Raw genomic sequence first — 15862 nt, forward strand, 5'->3', positions numbered from 1 at the left:
ATTCATGTGGCACCAGTATAATCCTAGGTCCCTCGGATTTGAGTCCAAGAGCCTGTGAAAATGTTGGGTATTTCTTTTTCCCCATTTCACAGTTAACTCAATAAATGGAAAGTTCAAAATCCATGTGTGAAATACTGGCATGGATTCTCCAAAGAATATGCAGCCTCGCTTTTGTTCAAAGGGCTCTGAGTCACTGTGAGAATCCAGGGAGGAGTTGTAATTGCTAGTGGAGTACACTGAGGAAGGTCTAAGTTGCCATTAATACTGCTCACCCAATATTTCCAATTAGCCTTCCAAGGTTAGGGTAGGGATGGCTCTTTGTGATCCCTTGAGGGTTGGAACCTGCAGTCCACTCTCTCATACAAAATTCCATAGTCATTTCTTTGATTGAAATCTAGAGGAACTACTTTGATTAACCCAAGGGAGAAAAGACATGGCACCTTTTCTTACTGGAAGGAAGATGAGTACCTTGAAGAGTTGGACAATGAGGGAGCTTGGGAAGGACAAGGACGAGAATAAAAACAGCTCAGGGATGAGCAGCCGAGTGCCTGACCATCTCGCTAGTTCATTGGTTTGCAATCATGAATGAACCCTGCCTACACAGTAGACTCACCTGTAGAACTTTTAAAAAGGACTCATGCCAAAAATAAGGTAAAAACTGGGGTGTCAAATTAAGGACTCCCTGGATGAATTTAATTGGCAGGTAGCAATACAAAGAAAATATTTTCAAGTCTAAATCTGGAAACTACTATTTAAATATGCAAAGAATGTTTGAAAATTAACAACAAATCAAAAGCAACCCCAATGTAAAAATGAGTAAAGGATATGAAAGGGCCATCTCTATAAGAAAACTTGCCCCCCCCCCCCAAAAAAAACCCTGAAAGCTAACAAACTCATACAGAGATACTCAGAATCACTGATAAATATAGAAATGAAAAATAAAACAAAAATATCCCCTTTGAAGTTTTGGAATGAAAAAATTAACAAACTGGATGTTGCCAAGGATTAGTGAGGATTTGAGCATATATAAAACTCATGTCTTGCTTTGGGAGTGAGTACAGCCATTCGTAAGAGCAACCTGTCATTTAGCCAAATTACGCACATAGCACAGTGATTCCATTCTTAGCTATGTACCCCAAAGAAATTCTCACATAGGTGCCTACAGGAACACATACAAAAATATTCATTGCAGTGTTATTTGTGTTACAGAGAGTTGGTTTCAAGTTGGCTGTCCATCCCTGGGAGAAAGGAAAGTTAAAGTTGATAGATATACACCAAGGAGTATTACGCAGCAGTTAAAAGAGGCAGTGAGGGGCTATGAATTAAATATACACATGGTGACATGGATGGATCTTAAAGGCATTTGCTTAGTGAGGAAAAAAATAATACAACATATTTAGCAAAGTACCACTAAGAAACTTTAAACCGCATGCACATCAAATAAAAAAAATATATTTTTCAAGAATACATTAAACATCTATCCATCTACTACAAGGTACAGTAAGATAATTGGAATATAATATAAAAAGAAAAATATATAAAATAAAAACTAATGGCTGTGCCCCGCCCCAGAACAATTTCTCTCTCTAGCTCTCTCTTTCTACTTACTTTTGGAGAGTTCCCAGTTGATTACAAAGCACAGTAAGAACAACTATTGAACAGAATATAAAATCTAAAAAAAGAGTAACACATCTCCAATGGCCTTTTCCCCTTATGGATGTCTTCACATAAGATTCCAAGTCCAGGTGAGAGAATCTGAGTACCTTAGTGTAAGCGATGTTTGTGCCCCTGGGCTCCTGAGATCAGACCTCCACCCGACTGTGTGTAGAGCCAGAGGAGCTGTTTCCCTAAAAAGGGGATGTCAGGCAATCCAAAATAATAGGCCCAGGTGGGCCTAACTATGCCCAGTAATAACCAGAGTAGATGTTTGGAAGTTTCTGATTCTCAAAATATATTTAAGACAAGATGTTTGATTCCAGGATGAGAAAGATTAATTAGTGTATTGACAATTAATCCCTATAAATTCAGGATTCAACTTACTGCACTTAAATAATTCAGTATTCTTGAGTGCTTTGCTTTTACTACACTAAGTGCAGAGAATTAAAAAAATATATACATATATTTTGGATCTTGCCAACAGGAATTCCAGGTTAGATGGATTTCTGTGTGTCATTAGTGCTATGCGGCGTCTTAGGATGAGATATCTGTCAGGTCTTTGTAAATGATTAGAAAAAACTCGATTTATGTGGGAATTTTAGCCAAAACCTGCATATGCTCTAAAATTTGCTGATGATTATCTTGAAAGTCCAACCCTGGATGGGACTCAGGTCCCTGAGTCCTCCTCTGGCACCCATTCAGACAACAGTCTGCTGCTGATGACTGGGCAAAGCTCCATTTGAATAACTGCTTGTGTTCTAGCAACAGAAACATCTTTACATCTAGACGGGATCTTTGGGTTCTTATTATCCCCATTTTTAGTTGTTTCTTTTTTTTTTTGGAAGAGACTAAAGTCCAGAGAAATGAAGTCCCTGTCCCTAGAAGGCAGGAGAGTCCAGGTCTCATTCCAAGCTCTCACTCTGATGTCAGGACAATTTTATGGTTCTTCCCAGAACTGTCTTCCCCAGTGAATGATGTCCTTCTGGGGCATTCAAAGTAGATGATACCTAGTGGTCCAGAACCCTGATGTCAGCATGACTGATACTAAAATGCCCGCCACTCTATTTTTTACAGCTTATTTGTTTAAAATTTAATGTATTTGTAATTTAAAGTTTTAAATCACAAGTAAAATAGTATTTTGAGACATTAAATGCATTTGTTCCCAAGTTGTTATACACACACACACGCACATATATCCCTGCCTGCAAAATTGCCACCCTGTCTCCTGTTGGTTTGCAATAAATTTGTACTTAAGCTCTTAAAACACACACACACACACACACACACACACACACAGGTATATACATGTATGTGTGTAACAAGTATGTGCATATGTGCTATATACAGGTATCTATGTTTTCTATGCATGCATGTTTGTATATAAATATGCATATATAACCTTCGATGTCCAAGACACTACCCTAGACTTAGGGCATACAATGATGAAAGAAACAGTCATAATTCATGCTCTCAAAGAATTACAGTTTAAGTGAGATAATTTCTATCAATACAAGTAAACAAAGCAGACACGGGTTCGGGAGTGGCTGTGGCTTAGATGTTGACAAGTTCTGTGCTCACATTTGTGTGTGTCATTGAAGGGGGGAATGTGAAAATAGGAAACGGGATAAAAGAAATTGCATATTTCTTTTATAAAGGTCTTAGAAATGTGAAGAAAATTGTATTTGTCTGGGTGGCTTTACATGAATATTTTCATATGAATACTTTCCACCTACTGAAAATTATTGTGGGGCTGCTTGTGTTGACTGTGTGGGGGGCTGCCTTTTTCTTCTCCTTCCCAACGTTTTCCACTTTAATCTAAAGCATGATTTATCAACTGATTCTATTTACTTTGTATTTTGTGGAATCTTACCCTTTCAAATTTTCATACGAAAATACTTCATTTTTTTTCTTTTGTAAGTGTGTGGGTGTTTCAGGTTTAAGCACAGGGACTTTTGGTAAAATGCAGCTTTCTGATTATAATATATTTTTTAGCGCACATTAAAGTACTCTACACATAGAAACCTGATTGCTTGGTTGTTTTCATCTCTTGACTGCGCCCCAAACTGTCCTCAAATCTGTGCTTCATTTTTCCTTAAAATGACACATCCCCATGACTCTACCAAGCCCTTTTTGCAAATAATTCCCACTTCCAGATCCTAACCCTTGGGCCATTTTCTAAGCATGAGTGTCATTTGTCCAGAGGCCAATGAACATCTCTAGCAGGCTACTGAGGCGCAATGTATTAACTTCCCTGAAACACAAATTGCCCTGGCTTCTTCCTTTCTACTGGTGCTAGAGCATCCTTTTAGACATTCAGTTTTAAGAACTGTAAAAATCATTTTAACACATCTTGGACTTTCACTTCTTATACCCACTTAGTCATCAAGTACTTGTGATGATTTTTTTTGCCATCTTTCACCCCGATAGGGAAAATGAATCAGGAGGTAAATGTACAGTGTTATGCTAAGAAGGGACCTACCCCTGGGGAAGACCTGGGTGGGGATCCCTGGTACATGAGAATATTTTGCATGGTTTCTTTGGTTATGATTATAGGGCCTCGGCTGGAAACTTAACTAGCTTTTATTCAGTCTTCTGGAAAATATTTTTGAAGTTCCAAATATATAAATGCGTTTTGGGGATACTTTGCTATGAATTATTGGTAACAAATCTCTAGAAGCCTTTTGAACTTCCTCTTAGAGGTAGAAGTCAGATTTCTCTTTTTTTTTGCAGAAAATGAGTGTGTCAAATTTAATAACAAAAGGGTCACCAGGGGGCCACACCCTCCCCATGTCATTCATACCCTCTACTCAAATCCATTCTACCCTCATAAATTTAAGTACAAGCAAGGCTGGTTGTACAAAGAGATCAAAAGCAGCCCTTGGGAAGCATCATGCCTCAAACGTGGGTTACGATTCAAAAAGAGACACAAAACTCAGCACCTCTTCTCATTTAAAAGAAAAAAAGTGAAGAAACTTGGTGGAAAAAAAAAATCTAAAATATTCTCATAGCTGCCTGGGGAGTAGGTCTTCATTCTTCCACATAGACAAATGCCTTCATCTCCACAGAAGGCCATCGGGACCAAACGGAGTCCGTTACTCATTCCCTCTTCGGCTCTTCTTGTGGCTTTTCTTAGATCTTTCAGGAGACTTTGAGTGGCTCCTATGTCTGTGACTACGGTGATGACCTGGAGACTTGGAGCCATCTATCTCGGGACCTGCTGCGATGACGCCTTGGACTCTTGCTCTGATGCCTTTCTCAGAGAGGAGAGGGGCTTCTCCGTTTGGGAGACCGACTCGTACCCCTCCAGTAGCGCAGTGTGGGAGAACGACGTGGCTTGTCCAAGTCTCGGTAGCTTCTCCGGCGATGATCAGGTGACGGCACTCTCTCCAACTTGTCATCCTCTTCTTCCTCCTCTTCACTGGACTCCACATCATCCATGTCCTCTTCTAGAGCACTGACCCGAGGCTCCAGTTGCTCAGCTTCCTCCAGCACATAGCGTTTCTGTAGCTGGGGCAGAATGATATCACAGACTCTCTCACTATGCAGTAGTTCATCAATAAATTCATCTACACGCACCAGTTCAAACTCCCCGTTTCGGTTCTGGCTCTTGATTTTTCGATAGTTGCTGTACAGAGGCTCCAAGTACTTGTAGTAATCAACTGCAGTGCCTGTCAACCTCATGTAAAGCGCTCCCAACATGCAGACATACTTGAAATCTTCATTTCTGATAAACTCTACAACGATATCCTTCTCAGGCTGAATCTGAAGCATCTTCAAGGTCAAACACAGAAAGGGAGTTGGCTTTATGTTGCCACCATAGACACCACCCACGAACCTTAACTCCATGGTTTTATCAACAAGTTCAGCCGTAAGGCCAAAGCTCTCCTCTTTCCAATATTTGGGCTTGTAAATTTAAGTCGAATGATCTTCTCCACCAGATACTGAGGGTTGGTGCCGTGGATGCTATGCTCATCCTTTACCATACGGTTCTCCATTTTAGAATGCCTCCAGCTCTCTCCTTATACTGGTGCTAAGACCACCACTGCAGGCACACATGCCCACCTTGAGGATGCGCTCCCAGATGTGAGTATGGGCACGTTGCTTTTACCCGTGTCGAGGCAGTGGCTCCCGGGGGCCTGGTAATGCAGGTGCAAATTTGCTGTTTACTTAGTAAGTCTGCGGAGAAAGATGGAGAGAAATCTGCTTCATCACTCTCATCCCTCAGCTCAGAAAGCCATCTCCTTAATTAGCACAGCTGCTGCCTGATTCTTCGAGCTTGAAGATGTCATTCTGTCTCCTCCAACAGTACTTGGCAAAGTGAGGCTTGCCCCCAGAATATTATAAAACCTCTTCTTTACGGTCTCCTCTTTGTGTGCATGAAGGTTTGTTCTTTGAAGACTCAAACATTTTAAAATCAGTACCATCTCTCTTTGCCCTACTGAATGCTCTCAGCATTTAGCTCTGTATTATTTGATGAGAGCATGACATCCGGGCTTTCTTTTCCTTCCCCTTTCTTGGTGTTCCCTTGCCATCCACTCACTTTAAACCTTTTCCGACACCTTGTTTTGTGGTGATTTTATAAATGATAAAGAGTCATTTTTCAATTTCTAATGGAATCTGACACTCGTATGTGATACAACATTTTAACCCATTGACATTTTGATAAATGTACTCTAAATCTTTAAGTTGTATTTATACTTAATTGTTTTGTGCTATTTTCTCTTCTTTTGGCACATATTTTCATGGATCATTTTTTCTTGTGAAACTGGAGGTTCCACTATGCCTTCCTAACCTCCCTCCTATTTTACAGGAATCCTGTTTTTCTCATTTTATACCCATGCTAAATAATTTTTGCATGCTGCCACCTCAGACATTCACTTGCCATTGCCTCTCTGTTCCAAGATGAAATCTTAAGAATACTTTGAATTTCCCCATCTCCTCTTTTTCCTAAGATGAACCTAAAATTATTTATTTCCAAAATGTTATTAAGTTCACCCTTATTATTGATCTCTTTTACTTTAAGAAGCTTTATATAACAATATTTTTTAAATTTCCATTTTCATCATCATCCATTAGGGTTTAACGACATATTGCAAGATCCATTGTTTCCCACTCTTTCTTCCTCTGTGTTCCCTGAGATATCTGCTCTAATTCCAACCTCATTTCTCAGAATACTTATGGTAGTGACAGCCGATGTACGTGAACGTCAGGGTCTCATCAGTGAAACAGGGTCCACGTGAGACAGTTCAGTGGGTGAGAGACCAGTGACAGGATCTAGTGACAGCAGTGTGGGGAGAGATGAGGCAGCCCACTGATCAGCAATAGCAAAAAGCAGCTATTTCTGTCAGGGCTGGAGTAATTAAGGGGCCAGGTGGTTCTTCCAGAACTGTGGTGGGAGCTGGAACCATAGTAGACAGAGTCAGTGCCAGCCACGGATGCCACCTGACGCAGAGAGGAGGGAGGAAAGACCCCGGTTTCTCTCTTCCTCCTACTTGCCAGTCTCCTATCAGGGCCTTCTACTGTTGGCAGCTATTGAGAAGCTAGCTGGCGACGGGGTCTGGGACCCTTGGCTTGAGGACACAGGCCCTGAGGAAGGGCAGGGCATGGGCTTAGAGCAACAATCCAAGACCAGCCCAGGCAGAATACTTCCTGAACTTCGCAATTCCAAGACTATCTTTATTTTGCGCTAGCAGATGGGTGCTATCTTGGCTTGCCACGTTACTCTTTGTCTCAGTCCTGGCTTCTCTGAAGTTTATAATGTTGCTCCACTGCCGCCTTTCTACCAGCTTTTTCCATAAAAAAAGAACTTCGTTTTTATTCTTTCGTTTTATTTTTCCCATCACAAAACGGGCACTACAGTTTCTTTATTCTTCGAATTCAGGAACTACAACCAACAAGTCCCCAAATTATCTTGGGATCTGGGGATGCCTTTCAAATCACAGGTTCAAGGTGTTTCATCACCTTTGGGTAAATATTTGTGTATGTGTATACATATAAAATTGTTCTCTGTCCTTCTAGGATTCTTATTGCTCATGAGCTCTCTCTCTAGTATCTTTCCTCAAATCTCTTTCATTATTTCCCTCACAATTTTCATTGCTACAATCTTCCCCTACATTCTGTTTTTCCATCTGTTTCTCGAAACAAGTAATAAACTTTCTAGACCAGGATTTCTGTGAGGTTACAGTTTCCTTATTCAAACACAGTGCTTGTCTCACAGCAGGTTCTTAGTAAATATTTGTGGATAAAAGAGTATATGAATTAGTCAATCATATAATTATTTTCTTTATAAAATATATGGACACAGATACAGATATATAGAGATGTGACTATATATGTGGATGACTGTTCAAACATAAAAATTATGCTGCACACGTAAACATTTGGATTTCTAAGAGTTACCACAGGATACACAAACAAAATAGGGCTCTTGCATAAAGGAAACGAAGGAACAGTGTACAAGCAAATACAGTCTTTTCAAGTCACTTTACCTCTAATTTCTTTTTTTCAAAATAGGAAGCAATGGTATCCATAAATTTTCTTAAACACTGCACTTACAGAAATATATGTGGTTCACATCTCAAGCAATAGCAGAACAAAGCCTTTTGAGTTCTATTTTTTTTTAAAACCGCTTAAAAATGTTACTCATTTTGTTTTTTTGACTGGGAGTAAGTCAATAATGCTATTCTAAGGAATAATATTTTTAATGATATATGAGACTAGAATTTAAAGAGGCAACAGTTTACACACTTGCAATGAATTTAAAAAAAGAAAGTGACTACTTAAATATTGCAGACACATTACTAGTTTATAAAATGCATGTGTGCATAAGATTCTTAACCTTTTATCTATTAACATGAATTTAGAAATAAAAAAAATCAAAAGAAGCCACTGTGTGTGCCTCTTCCATCTGAATTTCCTCTTTTGTTTTATTGAGTGGCAGACTGTGATAGAACACTACTGACAGACTGATTATAAATTGCATCTTACTGTTGCAAATAGTTTGAGTTACTGAGGTATTTCCAGAAAGTGGTTTGTTTATTAATACATTTATTCGGGATTCATATGTAATAAAATGCACAGACCTCAAGCATTCAGACTGGTGAATTCTGACTGAGTAACGTTCACCCAAAACAAGATGGAGAGCATTTCCATCACCCTATGAAGTCCCCTAGGGAGTCCCCCATGCTGTACTCCAGTCACTCCTGGGCACTGCAGCAGCCTTCTGGGGTTCAGTCTGTCCAGCATCCCTTTCTTTGGGCTAGTCTCTCCCACCCCAAAACAGTCAGAGGAATTCTGACCTCAGCGTGGAGACTTCACTCACACTACTGCAAGAAGATTCTCTCACGTAGGAACCCAAATCTGTGTGAAGACCCAGAAGGACGTAGGCCTTGGGGAGTTTCCACTCTGATGACAACCCCAGAAAGTAGTTTCTGGCCCTGGCTCCACACTGCCATTCCCTGGGAGTCCCCAAAAGACCTTTCTCCTCACTCAGGTTTCAGGTCTCAGGCTCACTGATACTTCATTTTATAAGCAATTTTCCCCATCAGGGAAATTTTAGGCAAATTTAGGGGAATTTCCCCTAATCAGTCCCTGGCCTGCTAGAATGGGAAGAGCAAGGAAAGCAATAATAGTACAAAAAATACCATTTATTAAAACCTTAAAAATGGTCCTTGCACCAGCTAACTGATTTAAAGAGATTATTCCATTCGCAAGTACCTTACAAGTAAGTATGATTATTGTTACCATCTCTATTTGACAGAAAAGAAAATTGAGTCTTAAGTATGTTAAGCAATGTGCGCTGACTCCACATTTACCACCTGGTGGAAACAGGCTTGAACTGGGTTCTGTTTGAAACAAAATCTCATGCTCTGAACTGCTCTACTGCACTGCTGCTCAAAACACTGCATTTGATTTACATGCTAATACCACATTTATTCTCACAATTCTTACTTCATCTTGACGAGGAGAAAACTGAACTTGAACTATGGTTTTCTCTCATGAGAAGACTCTATTACACATACAGTTATACACAGAATAAAAGCATAATTTAAAAATATACACATTTTGTTGACACATTTGAAACTTTGGATTAAATAGACTGTTTCTCTTTAAATGTATTAGATTTCTAAATATAGCCTCCATAAAATAGGCTGGTCTCTAACAATATGATGCATCATGGCTTAATGCATTGTTTAATACAAATGTGAGTCATTATGCTTCATTTCTCAGTATGAATTTCTCACACTTTCCCTAATGTCAACAGCAATATTCACAATAACAACAGCATCAAAGCACTGGTTTTGTGTCAAGCCTGGTTCTTAGCAAACCACATCGACAGCTCAGCCTCCATATAGTACTCACAACTCCTGGAAAAGAGACAGCACTGTGTGTGTGTGTGTGTGTTGTTGTTGTTGTTGTTGTTGTTTCACTTCAAGTTTATTAAAATTAGGGAATGAATTTCAGAAGCATACCTAAAAAGTCAGTGTTGGAGCAAAGTAACTGAAATCCCTGGAATTTCCCACATATTTGAACTTTGATTATATGATGAATTCATTTTGTATAATTGTAATTTATTAAAAATAATTGACTTGGGGTCATTTTTTCTGTGTCATAATGAACTTCTGTGAACAAAGAACAGATTAATTTCTTATTATCAGAGATCCCTGCTGTTTATCTGCCAAAAAAATAATGATCTATTAAACTTCTTAGGTTAGTCAAAGATCTTTGGCACCTGAAAATCCAATCATGTCATAAGTTGGAAAATTTTAATTTAAAAAGCACTGCTGGACATTAAAAATGTAATAATGTTTACTTCTTTATTCTTCTCTGAGTGACTTTGCTGTGCACTGTGGCAATAAGAAGACAGAGTGAGGTAAGGCCAGTCTGTACAGAAGCCATGCAGAAACAGAAACCACTCTTCTGAGGATCGTTGAGTCTAAGTCAGTGAATATCAAGCAGGAGTTCCTATTGTGAGGGGTCTCAGAATTACTTACTGAAAATATAAAATGGATGTAGATTTATATAAAAAGCAGAAAATAGGAGACAGACCTACAAAAATAAATTTTCTATGATTTTACTTTCTAAATGTCCAAATCCTTATGACCTGTGTAAACTCTGGATTAGAGACTTTTTCATGCTTAAATCATTGAAAATTTCATTCTGCACAGAAGTTCCTACCAAGGAGGATTTTGTGTGGTTCTGAGGATGCACAGAGCATGGCCACTAAGTGACTCATTTGTGCATAGGAGGCCAGGCCAAAGGCAGAAGTGAGACTAGCTTCCAAGACACAGGCTGGAGTTTGAGTTGGGAAAGTCATGTACTGGTTGAGTTGACCAGATGCACACAGGGGAGCCAGGGACATGATTTACTAAGACTCACAGCAAGGCAGCCAAGCTTGGAGTAAGGCTCAGGCAGGAATAAAGAAATAGAACAAGAAGTTACTGTGGTTGACTAGAAGCTGTCACTTCTCATGCAAAGCCCAATTTCCCTTCATTGGAAAGGAACTACATCTTAACTTGGGCATCTGATTTCCCAATAGATTGACAATTACTATGGGCTTTTATATTTAAGAGAAATATGCCTAATCACTAAAGTAGATATGAGATATGAGAAGAAATTGCAGCAAAAGTCTATATATAACCAACCTTTCCTGTCCATGGAAGCACTGACTTCAGTTAATTTCCTCAGCACATAGTCAAAACATTGTTTGCCACACTGATTTTGTTTTTTAATCTTTTAAAGAGTTTTGGGGGATATTTACTAACATTTTGCTCATAAAAATAAATCTCCAAATTTTGTATATATATTCCCAATGGGAATCTAATGGGGCTGCTCAAATATTATATGGGAAAGTCATTGGAAATCCCTAAAGCACTGCATAATATATATTATTATTTCTATAATTACAGTAGAGAAGTCACTTGCTTTCCAGGTTTTATTTCAAGGTGCACTGTCAAAGTAGCGTCATCTATTAACCCATTCTTCTCCATTCTTTTTTTAGTTTTCTTTTTTCCAAGAGTCTCAATGTCAGAATCCTCCATAAAGCACTGCCTGACTTCTCAAGCCCACACTAGCTTCTTCCTTTCCTGAATTCTTTTTCACTGTGGTCAGTATTACATAGTCTAGTGCATAATTTCTGTGGTACTGCTTCATATACATCTTCACTTAGATCAGAATCTTTTGAGGACTGTGTGATGGTTAATTTTATATGTCCACTTTACTGGCTACAGGGTGCTGAGAGTAAACATTCCTTCTGGGTGTGTCTGTGAGGGTGTTTCCAGATGAGATAAGCATCTGAGTCTGTGGACTCAGAAAAGTAGGTGGCCTGCCCCAGAGTGGGCGGGCATCCTCCAGTGCACTGAGGGCCTGAGTGGAGCAAAACGAGAAGAAAGGAGGAACGCAACCCTTTTGCTTCCTGCCTGCCTCCTTGAGCTGAGACACCTCTTCTTACCTTCTCTGGCCCTCTGGCTGGGATTTGCACCACTGGCTCCCAGGTTCTCAGGCCTTCAGGCTCAGACTGAATTACATCACTAGCCTTCCTGGGTTTCTAGCTCACAGAGTGGACTTGGAGCTGTGAGGCTTAACCTCCCTAATCATGTGAGCTAATTCCTCACAGTAAATCTCCTATATATCCCACTGGTTCTGTTTCTCTGAGAAGCCTGCATAATAGAACCTCAGAACATGTTTTTTTTTTTTTTTTTTTTTTCCAAATAATTAGAAAATCTCCCAAAGAATGGACATAGGAGAGTCACAGGAACGTGAAACTTTAAACTGATATATGGGAAAAGGTTACTTCAAGAAGAAATGTGGCCACATAGGTCAGATTTTTGTCCTTTCTCCTAAAAATAATATAAAAAGAAAAAGAATAGGTGAAGAAAATAAAATAAAACAAAACAGACTTCCATTTCTGTCAAGACCACAGATTCCAAAGAGCTGCTAATAAAGCAGATGCAGCTGGGTAGAAGCCATGTGGAAGGGGTTAAAAGAGGAAGAGCAGAAGAGAAAGAGGACATGATATTAAATGCCTGATCTAAGAAGCTGAAGCGAAAACACATCTCCTGAAAACGAAGGACTCACACAAAGTCAAAATGTTACATTTCTTCTTTACCATTCTGAAAATCAAACTGGAACTTGCAGAACTATGACAAAATGTTCTTCCTAATGGAGTTCAGTTCCAGGGTGCTAAGGAGGTGGCCCGCACTAAGACTCACACGGATGGACCACAGGTACGAGAAGCAACTATTTGGGCAGAACTATCTCAGTGCCATGCCTCCTCTCCCACCACTGACCTCTGTCCCCAGTGATCCACAGGGGGGCCAGGAGCAAGGTGGGCCCAGGCTGTCTTTTAGAGAGGCAACACCACTTAAACAAGGAGCAAAGACTGTCCCCCAGCAATCAGGCAACTCACTCAACCTCCTCGAAGACAAGAAGCCTGAAAGTCTTAGGGGAAATATTTCCACCTGGAAACCAAGTAGAGGAAAATTATCAATGATGTCCTATAATAATTACTATCATTATTCTTATTTTATGGTGTTGTTTTATTGACATTAAAATTGGTTGTCAAAGAAGTGCGTTTGTCTTAAATCATGGAGAAAGGGAATTAACATGGTTTGAATATCTATTAGAGACAAAATACTTTGATTTGCCTCATTGAATTTTCATCATAACCCACTTGTATTTTGAGCAATTAAGGTTTAGACAAGTTTTATATACAAAAGTTATAGAGTAATCAAGTGCTAATGGTGAGAACTGAACCTATGACATGTGTCTCTGAGACACCTTATCTACCATGCTTTTCTGTTTCCTTCTAAATTTTGTGAATTAATGGAGGACTTCCCTTATTTCAGAGAAACTAAGATGCCATCAATTAAAAGTTACACTACTATGTTTTATACCACTAGGAAATAAAATGCACTGCCAGCTAAAATGTGATACGCATCAATGATAAGATGCATCTGATTATCAGAGATGCTAAAATATGAAAGAAGTGTTGATGAAAATCCAATAGATTTTAAGAGAAAATTCAAGCTTCAAACATAAATCTCATAACTTCATATGTGAGAGAAATGATTTGACTTGGATTAAATTTGATTTTTAAAAATACTGTGAATCAGTCTAGTCTCTTGATAATAATAACCCAAAGAACAGTTGATTGCTGATTGCCAATACACAATGTGACTTAATTTCAGTTAACACTGGAATATAGTTGTCATTTTTATTTGTGTATAACAAGAATGAAATAAAAGTTAAACTTAAAATCCTCTTCTATCAATTACACAGTTCCAGATACAGAAGGTTCTTGTTGCTAAATCCTCACTTCAATCAACATATTTAAAAAATTTGCAATTTTGACTCTTGATCTAGTAAACTAACTACTTTTAAGTTTCTTTCTGATGACTAAGTCCATTGCACAGGGTTTCCTTAAAAGAGTTAAGACACTGTTGCATTTGCTGCAGAATTTGTTAAATACAACTTCAAAGATTGTTTCCTGCAGAGGACACTAGAAAAGAATAAGACGATGCAGAGTTTGCAAAGATGCTGAAGTCAAATTCTTTCTAACTGTTGAGGCTCTAGCTACTGTAATCTCTTTCTAGTGAAAACACTTTAGGTGAACACGGTCCTGGATGTATGTGTGGGTCACTGTAAGATACCGCCTCCCTTCCACCATTTCTCAGCAGAGTGAAGTCAACCTTAAACTGTAGTACGTCTTTTGTAGAATAGGAACAATTATGGAAGATGATATAAATTCATCAAGTAGTGTCATAGTCTGTAGGACATTATACATTTCTGATTTAAAACCACTCAAAGTGAATTTAATTCTTGTGAAAGTTGCTGATGTAGTAAATCCTGTGTGTTTTTCTTTATTTGCAGGTCAGTACAGAGAGCATCAGAGTCTTTCTCAGAGCATCAGAGACAATTTACTACTTCACCCATAAAAAGCCTAGCTCCTTTAGCTCCAAGAAAATTATTCCTTGTTTGTGCCAACAAAATAATTTATATAATTCTTCTTACACAGAACTGAAAATGCTCTTAACAAATTCACTCATGACATAGCCAAAGAAAATGCGGACTCTCTTAAGGACAGAACTTGTCAGGTTCAGAGAGATGATCTAAGGGCAGCATGTCTGTATTTTAAGGAAGTGACTGAGTGGGTATTCCCCTAGAGTGCATTCTTTCCTCAAGACATTTTAGTACACGTTGCCTCTATTTTGGTTGCCCTTTAAGGGATTTTAAAGTATCCAGATTAAAAAAAAATTAAGTGTCTATTTATAAAAATGATTGAGGCCTCCTTCAGTCATGCTATATCCTACAAAGTACTCAACTTGAAGCTTTTCTTTACTGCTAATTTTTGGGGAAAATATACATTGGTCTACTGTATGTTCCTTGTGGAACAGACTTTATATCCGGAGTACCCTAAAGATGATCTAGCTCCCGGCACCCTGAGTGATCACCCAGACATTATCTGGGTTTAGACATTCTGCTCCTTGCACTGCGCTGCCTCTGAACCGAGCTATGCCCAGAAGTGAAGACAGATTTACAAGGCACTGTCTCACTGAGAAGATCTTACTGGAGTTTTACTCTGGGAAACATCAACAGTGCTTCGTGATACCATCAGGAGTCAGAAAAGCAATAAAACTTAAAAAAACAGTCACTGTTGGTTACCTTCTGCTTCTAAGAAAAGCAGAAATGCCATTGAGAGATTCTTGAGTGTCCCCTGAGGAAGCAAGCCTATGGAGGCTCATGCCTCCTGCCAGAGTGCCAGCCTGGGACCAGAGTCTGCATCCAGATAAAACTCTAAGGCTACTGTTGTCTCCAAACCCAAGGGGATATTAAATGCTCTGTGGAAGATTCAAACCATTCAGCAGAGAGGCTCTGTACAAACCCTAAACAGCAGGAGCCCTGGATGGAAAGTCCATTAGGATGTCAGAAATCAAAGGAGAAACCTGGACCTTGAATACCGAGCAGACTTAGTCTTTCAGGGGAACTAACCAGAAGTGCCCTGCTTCTTCAGTCAAAAGCTGCAGTCTGTTTTACAGACCAGCACAGTGGGTCAGCATGTCCAGGGAGGTCCAGGGGATTCATGCTAACGTAGAAAGTACACTCGTCTCTAAGATCCTTAAGTGGCAATATTAACAGATGGGAATATTAAAAAAAAAAAAACCAATAAACCTTGGAAAAAGTTGTCAGAACATGTGCATACAAGCGT

The 15862-nt window shown here is 39.2% G+C and overlaps 1 pseudogene; it reads right to left on the reverse strand.

The window, feature by feature from the left end:
* Window positions 1–4655: 4655 nt before the first annotated feature.
* On the reverse strand, window positions 4656–5651 carry LOC105094086 (pre-mRNA-splicing factor 38A-like; annotated as a pseudogene).
* Window positions 5652–15862: the final 10211 nt, after the last annotated feature.

Source organism: Camelus dromedarius, chromosome 13 (genome assembly GCF_036321535.1).
Source record: "Camelus dromedarius isolate mCamDro1 chromosome 13, mCamDro1.pat, whole genome shotgun sequence".
In the NCBI taxonomy this organism is placed as follows: Eukaryota; Metazoa; Chordata; class Mammalia; order Artiodactyla; family Camelidae; genus Camelus; species Camelus dromedarius.